The sequence below is a fragment of the Dicentrarchus labrax genome, unplaced genomic scaffold (genome assembly GCF_905237075.1).
Source record: "Dicentrarchus labrax unplaced genomic scaffold, dlabrax2021, whole genome shotgun sequence".
Classification (NCBI taxonomy): domain Eukaryota; kingdom Metazoa; phylum Chordata; class Actinopteri; family Moronidae; genus Dicentrarchus; species Dicentrarchus labrax.
In genome coordinates, this window is record NW_026136718.1 from 9,930,702 (window position 1) to 9,939,199 (window position 8,498).

The following is an 8,498-nucleotide window of genomic DNA, read 5'->3' on the forward strand; positions in this document are numbered from 1 at the left end:
ATGCTTGGCCAAGGTCTGTGACATCATGCAAAAGACAGTGCTTAATGTAGCTCAAAAATGGCCTTAGGAAGCATCTTCCTACAAATATGCTTTACGCAAGACACAAAAGCTAACATTTTTTTGTTCTTTGTGAAACCCAAAGGCAAGATGACTGTTAAAGTGGTCAGATGACAAATGTCTCATCTGATCTTCAATCCGGCAGAGGGGCCAGCTCCAGGGCTAAAACAGGAAACTCTCACAGGATAGAGCCATTTGGTAAATTCCACTGCGCTAAATCACTGCTTAGGGTGCAGCAGATTTCTCCACACCAATGAGCGGCATTTTAGGTCTCAATCTGAATGTCTTAGCTGCCATAAAAACAAAAAAAGAAGATACAGTATGTATGGCCTAGGCCAACATGTACAGTATGTAGATGAACCCGGGCTAAATCATAGCAAAAGCCTTGCAAATATACCTACGTTCTTCTTTCTCGTGATAATGGCATCATCGGTGCCCAATAATCCAGTAAAATAACTCCATAAGGGAAATAGTGAGATTCCTCTTTCTATGTGCTTCTATTTTTTTATTTCAGTCAATCAAGCTAAACACAACTGATCAACGCCGCTATCACCACTTTCTAGTCTACTACCCTTATTAACCTTGTTTAATCCAAACAACAGAACAAGGCAAAATAATAAAGTTTTGCCAAGGCCTGTCACAAGTAATCCACCTCCCATCAGCTGAAATTCAAAGCGGGATACACTGGCAGAAATCCCTCTACACAGAGACTGATGCAAACATTTGGCAGCCATTTGCTGATCATCCGGTTCGTGACACATTCCTTGATAGTCAACTTCACAGAGCCAGCCGGTGTTCATCTCCATCACCTGATGACGCTGGCAGAGTCAAGCCTGTTGTCTTTGACGATGATCGAATGTGGCAACAGAGAAGTGAGTAATAATTAGGTCAACAAGGTATGTCAGTTTCCACTAACTCTCGTCTGAATCATCTCTCTGCAGCGTAGCCAAACGTGATAGTATGACGCCTGAATTATTTGGCTGTGATAGGCAGCGACAGCAACATGGCACGAACTACTGTTTTGTGTGACCCCCAAAACAGTAAGGCCTTGGAGAGGCGAGGCTCAGCCTACATACCTGTATGAGTTTTTATTTTTCTTGCTTTCTGCTTGCCTTTGGTTTGTATTTCCTTCTTATTCTTTTTCCTTAATTACTTGATCTTTTAAAGCTTATTTCTATTAAAAGATGAGCTTTACAAAATGGTCCACTCAAATCAACTGTAGATGCAATCACTCAAAGGTTTTGCAATAACCGTTCTGACTCACTAAAAAAGCAGTGAGTCACAAGAAAAATGTTGGTTTTTTTTCCTGAAAAGAAAATCATTTTCAATTTATTTTTTCATTCAAATAAACGGTGTCTTTAAAAGTACCAGTAGTTCCCTTCTAAATAAACCCAGTCTTCCAGGCTATAACTCCTATGGTGTTTAACAGCGTGAAATAGACAGCTGGAAGCAGCACTTAGGCCAAGTCTTTTTCCAGGCAGAGATAGTGTGGAAACAATACACACTTTAACTGTAAGCACACAGACTCAATTTCCACTGAAAATCAGCTTAGAAATCTTACTTGTAACGCGTGTAATGGTTTTTGAGAAATACAGAGGAGGCCTTGTGTAAGTCTGCTAACTATTATGTATTTCAACATCAGTGAGGGCTGGAACTAAACTGGTTAAAAACCAAAATAATTGATCTATTGGCTCTTACATTTGTATTCATTATTAAGACATGATATGATCAAAAGATTAAAGATTATTTATTAAACCCATTATTGTTCATTAGATTTATTGTTCTATATGCCCATAAACCCTAGACACTCAACTTCCAGCTGGTCTTCAAGCCCAAAACAAAAGTCAAAGTCACTTCTTTCACTCTCATCACTTGATGTCAGCACGTCGCAGTTTAATTCAACATTATCCAGTTGCCAATCAAAATATTTGATCACCTAAATGATACTTTCATCGGCTGTATTTAATCATTTGATTTTATTTTATTTTTTTAAATGTGTCCCATCTTTCATATACGACGCACTTTTATTTTAATCAACAATGATTGTGGCTGGACAGCAGAGTGGACGTTCAGGTTAGTTTAAGCAGATACATTGTATTTGTATGTGTTTACTCCCAGAGGTCTTTTGCTCTCTACTTGGGAATAAGCATGAAGCACTTAAGTCTGCAACTTCTGTAGTATGTAAACTAGTTTATAGGACACAGAAGCACATGAAAGGTGTCCACTTCATAAGCGCTTTAACTTTGAAACTCTCAATCAAGTAGATGTGGAACAAAAGTGTGTACCTACAGGCCTGTAGATTTATGATAACATAGCCTGATGTCATTTGTTGCACTCACTCTGTGTCAGGATATGTCACTCTTTTTGTTTGGCTCTCACAATCCAGAAGTAAAAAGCTGGATGAATGTTTTCCTGTGGCAGATATATCACTTAAGAGAAAGTTTACATTAGATAATTACACAAAGTCAGACACAAAAACATTTCAACACTGCACAGACAAACAAACCAGAGTGCAACAATACAGAGCAATGACAGACATTCAGCCTCATCATAAAGAGGAGAAGCTACAGCTGCAAACGTAAGGACTCACAAGGAAGTAATTATGCAAATAATATGTAACTTAACACTGTAGCAAGGCATGGCTACTGTCATGTTTCCACTCCAGATTTAACCAGCACACAGGGGCTTTGTTACGATGTTAAACGTAGAAGAAAAGTTGCCCTTTCGCATACTATAATCACAACGTTACAACCCCACTGTTACCTTTAAATGACAAGCGGGGCTGACTGTGAAGTTTCAAAGCCAGAGAAAGTTAACAACGCAGCATGCTAGTGGGCTAACAGGCTAAGCTACGGTCAGCTAGCGAACTTCGTAGAAACTTTTTTCCCCCTCAGCGAGTGTCAACATCGCTGTGGCACACCAAACTGGGACCAGCTGCGAGCTTTGTGGAGACTGTCAACTCCCAAAGAAGTCAAAGTATCGGTGTAAAGCAGTTTACAAGTGGTTCGTACAGTCCAATGTTACAGTAGAGTTTCATAAGTTCACTGTCAGCTAACGGTGCTCTCGGCTCTTACCAGGAAGTGGGACTCTGTTGCTGAGCTATTCCTTCTTCACGTTGAGACTTTCTCCTGATGGTTATGGCGGTTGTCTGTTGTTTTTGACTTTCTCTTTTTCTTTCCAAGGTCGCTCCAACGCAAAAAAAAAAAAAAAAAAAAGCGAGAGAGAGAGTCGACTCGTCGGGCCTTTTTTTCTTGCGTGGCACTGTTGCCTGAGCGCTATAAAGTTTTTTTTTTTTTTTTTTTGTCAGACAGAGAGAGAGAGAGAGAGAGAGAGAGAGCCTGTGTGCTGTAGAGCCAGTCGAGAGATGTGTACGTGTTTTCAGACAGTCTCTCCACTAGGCCCCTCTCATCGCCACACTGCTGACCCGTGTGCCAGTAATGTAAACAACCCAGCATTCCCGGAGCGCATGGGGAGGGGCAAGTGTCAAACAGTGGAGGGAAGTTGTCAAAATACCGCGAGATTCAACAGAGAAACTCAAAACTCAAACCATCCTCACAAGCCTCATTGCGATTTTTATTTAGTTTTTCTTATTCCCATGAATTGTTACCTTTATTTTAGGAAGCACTTTCCTGGAAAAAATAAAAAAATAAACCTGGGTTTCAAAGTGCTTCACAACTTCACAACAAGCTGATCTTAAAGACAATTTCAATAAATATCAATCAATAAAAAAATCAGAAGAGATTTAAAAGGGGTCACGACTGACTGGATCTCCTCAGGCAGTTCACTGTGTATGTGCATTTTCCATGCTATTAACTTGAGAGGAAGTAATTAATATATAAGTGTGAAAGTTCATTCTTGATCTTGGAAAACAGTGGACAAAGACATCTTAGCTCAAGGTCCACTTACTAGCTTTGTGCAGCTCACTTTGTGACGCTCTATAACAAAAGGTCACAAAGATTAGGTCAATAATGCAGGACCAACCTTAGTTATAGATTAGAGCTTCAAATTCACTGGTGAAATTTTCAATTTATTTAATAACCTAAAAACAATATGCATTGAACTCGGAGCTTTTCGGGCAACTCGTCGTGTGGGGGCCGTTCCCAGCTTTGCACAATCTTCATAATTATTACTTATAGGTGATTGTATAAACAGCATTTTCATTTTATAGCTGGTTAAGATGAATCCAATTTTTAGTGTAAAAGTTAATTCTTGTCCTTGGAAATAGTCATTTGACCAGTCAGAAATCAAGGTCCACTTAATATCTTTTTCCTTAGCTTTGAACTAAACTAGTTTATAAAGTGTTTGGTAGTTTTATCTGTTAAACTGCATCATATTTCATAATCTAATCATATGTTTTGTATATATACTGCCGATGGTTGTGTCACACAACTTGTGTGTATGTAAAATCTTGAGCTTCAAAGTAACTAGTACGTATAGCTTTCAGATAAACACTTTGAAGTAAAAAGTAGATTTCCCTCCTGAAATGTGTTATAGAAGTATAAACTGGCATGTATTGGAAATAAATCCTGCATGTCCAAATTTGACTGAAGTCCTACTGATGTGTAAACATGCATAGTTACCTTCAACCACTGAGGGAGAGGCAGCCAAGGCTTAATGGATTCTTCTGAACACACACAGTTACGTGCACACACTTCGACACACAGCCTTGCTTGCTATCATTACACACATGCATGCAGAATACCCACACATCCCCATGACACACACACACATATGCACATGCAAGCTGTACTTGGGAATATCAGGAGACTTTATTGACAAAAATGGGATTGCGGATTGACTCGCATGGACAGCGAGAGCATCTGGAATTGATCAGCTTACTTTGCTTTGATAAAAGCTTCAGCGCTGATTTCCGACTGACAATTCAAACACAGCTGATACACAGGAAACACATCTGTCTTCTTCCCTTCCCCATTGTTAATAATCAACAAGTTAGGTGGGGTTGTGTTTTTTTCCTCCCTACTTCAATAGCCTTTTTTGTTAACCTCACTGCAAATATGGAAAAGGAAGAGATGCCTGGAGTGTAGGATTTTCCACCCTTTTTTCTTCAACAACAGTTGAAGATTAAAAGAAACGTCTCACAGAAATCTGTCAATTCTGTATGTGAATAATGCTGTGTGGAATTTAATGGCATGAGTTATATTGGGTTTCCTCTACACCCACATTTTCTTTCAATAAGATCAATGGCGCTCAGTGACAGATAGGGACGGTCTTTTGTATCTTCAAATTTCAGGTTTCTGAGGGAATAATTAGATGGATGGATGAAAAGTAATGCATCAGTCTGCGAGGGGAGCTGCACCCAGAGATCCTCTAGTTCAACACGCATGCCTCTACGTCTGTTTGGTAGAAAACTGTTTAATAATCGTGTTGAATTTCCATTGTTCCAAAAGTGGCTCTCTGCACTGATCTGGTGCTTTAAACCAATAGCAAACTTTTTGTGTTCTTTTTGCTGATATTGTTTATTTAAACGAGAGGATGTCCTTTTGATTCAAGGATTTTTTTTTTTTAGCACGAAGAGAGTATTGTCATCTACTTCACTCTTTTCTTCCCCTTCAAACTTTCTGGTGTCGCTTGCAGGTAACCAGGAGAGAAAAGGTTCTCCCTGCAGGGGGAATGAAGTAGGTTGAATCGTTGGATTTATAGAGATGCTTTATAGAGACTTACTGTAAACGTGACATTTAACTCTGATGTGTTGGAAGAAGCTCTAGCTCATATTTTGGGCCCTTTTCTCAACAAAATTGCCAACAAGTGTAAGCTCATGACAGTTAAGCTGAATTTACAAGAACTTGGCCGTTAATGTCTTTTGCTTACGAATATGAACACCACGAGAGAATATCTAGAAGCACTTTAGGCCCAAATCAATCGTTGTTAACTACAGAGAAAAAGGGCTAATTTCAGATCATTAGTAAAACAGTGTATTCCAATTATTAAAAGTGCTATGTATCTATATCGTCAACAACACCAATCATTTTCACACTAGTTATTTTTTGTTTTCTTCAACATACACATTCTGTTGCTATTCTACCTGGGTTTTCATTGCTAAATATGCAAAAAATGTTGCACCTAGGGGCTGAAAGCACACTTTAAACACTTAAAAAGGAAAAAATGTTGATGTTTTCACATGTCTTTTTTATTTCCCTCTGTGTTGTTGATCTGGCTCAGGGGTTAGATATGACTGCAATGTGGTAGAGACAGAAGCTGCAGTCAAAGCTCCTGTGATCGGATGCAGACTTCATAGAGACCAGCAGATGGAGGGGAGAGGAGCTGCGTGCATCCTGAAGGTTTAGCAAGAACTGAGAGGTTACACTCCGCCAGTACAAAGATGACCTGTCACACACTGAAACATGCCGTATCAATGCAGACGAGCTTCCTGTTTATGTACCTCAGAGAGCACAGCTATCAGAGGAAAAGAGAAAGGGATTACAGATGGAAATATGTCTGAAATGTTGTCTCTCTCCTCATATACCCAGGCGAACTTGGAGGCAGCGTGCATGTGACGCTTGCATTTCCATTTTATACGCTAATTAATGTTGTTTTGTCTTCAAAGTGCAATTGCAACCGGTAGTTATCAGCCTTGATCGCAGCATTTTCAAGGTTGTCTAGATGTGAGCCGTCACATAACAAATACCTGTAAATATAGAATAACAGCACAACAGAGAAATAAAGGATTTATAGCGTGTGGAGAGCACTGTGCAAATGAGGCACAGGAGAGATAGTCTGTGAGAATGTGAAGGACAAAACTGACAAAACGGCGTATTATTTCTGCCTAGATCACTCTATAAAATCTGTTTTTCAATGGCCTTTTTTGTGTGTCTGTGTTGTGTTTTAGTGTGTGTGTTGTGTGTCCTTGCATGTGTATATGTTGGTGTATTCCTTCTTTTGGCAAACACCCAGCACAGAGGATCTCTCCACCTGCTCTGCATTAACCAGCGGGGCAGGCCTCAGTCTCACACACGCACACACACACACACACACACACACACACACACGTACAGCAAATACACACACACACATAGCAGTTTAGCTGTGTCTCATTCACATCGTCACCCCTCTGACATCTACCTGTGTGTGTCTGTGTCTGTGTTTGTGTGTGTCCCAGTGCCAGTGTGTATTTGTGTTAGCAGGGTGGTTGGTGTGTGAGGTGAGGTTAAATAGGCGCCTAGCAATGAGAGGAGGGAACTGAGGCGGAACTGGCAGAATATCACACACACACACACACACACACAAGCCGTGACAATAGAAACAACACTATCAGAGCAACATGTAAACTGCAGGTGTGGCCTATGCCTCAGTGATCATTCCATACTTTGTTTCGACCCTGTCGCCTGTCACAGTGTGTGTATAATGTGTGGTAATGTATGTGTGACCATGAATGTGTGTGTGTGTGTGTGTGTGTGTGTGTGTGTGTGTGTGTGTGTGTGTGTGTGTGTGTATGCCAGCGGACACACACTTTCCTGGAGTTTGCTGATCATTCGTAGGGACCCCATTATCCAGTTATTTGTCAATTGTAGTGTGAATTACAGGTGTTGCCGATAACAGTGAGCACAACTGTTCTTATCCAAATATCCACACATATGTTGCTTTGCACCCAGTTTTAGTTCAGTTCATCTCAAACCTTGTGCGTGCTAAGAATATCTTTGACAGTAGGATACTGTGTTGTTGGATTGGTTTATATTTTTGTCATGGAGCAATATTTGACGTCAACATGATTAATGGACACTGGAGAGTTCCCCATAACATTTTTTGTGATGACAGCATAGTAAAGTGCTTATCCTTGCAGTTGGTTTTTCATTTGACATTTATATGTAAAACATTTTATTTTTTCAGGCGGACCTGACGAAATAGGCAGGCCTCAGTAGCAAATGTCATAAGTTTGAGCAGGTTTGTAAATCCCCACCCTGATGAACTGGCACTTATCTGGGTCACAGACTTATCTAAGTGCAACAAAGGACAAAACCTATGGGAATGAATATTTCTTGCTCGTGGGCCCTTAAATGTCAAACTATGTTGAACACTATTTGAACCTCTTTGTGAGTTTAATTTATGTCAAAATTCAAACCTGCATATTTGCTGTTTTGTACTGCATATTTCTTTCTGCTCAGGTTTTACAGGGGGTACTTGGATGATAGAGCATATAAGATCTTTCTCTTTATGTGTAACTTATATCAGAGTCACCAAAGCTTTATGCAACAAACTGCTTGTATGGCAGATAACATACAGCACTGAGAGCATTGTTTTTTGTACAGTCATGGTACACAGAGGCTGTCATTTAACAGGTGGGGGAGATAAGTCAGTTAGTAAAAGCCCTCCTTTCTTACCTGTTACCTGTCTCTGCACAGACAGACATTAGTGAACCTCTGTTTTTACACTGAGATTAATTAAGGGTAAAAAAATGTGATTTATCTCACTCTGATGGCAGCTGG

At 40.0% G+C, this 8,498-nt stretch overlaps 1 protein-coding gene across 3 annotated transcripts in view; it reads right to left on the bottom strand.

Annotated features, from left to right (window-relative positions):
• The window catches only part of nek7 (NIMA-related kinase 7), a 57,796-nt gene extending 54,291 nt beyond the window's left edge, over positions 1-3,505 (bottom strand). For 2 of the 3 annotated variants that reach the window (XM_051375700.1, XM_051375698.1), the window contains exon 1: positions 3,132-3,505. The gene's annotated coding sequence lies outside the window, so the exon portion shown is untranslated. Of the gene's footprint in view, positions 1-2,396; positions 2,452-3,131 lie in introns of those variants that run through there. The other variant, XM_051375699.1, reaches the window with a different exon arrangement.
• Between the last annotated feature and the right edge of the window lie 4,993 nt (positions 3,506-8,498).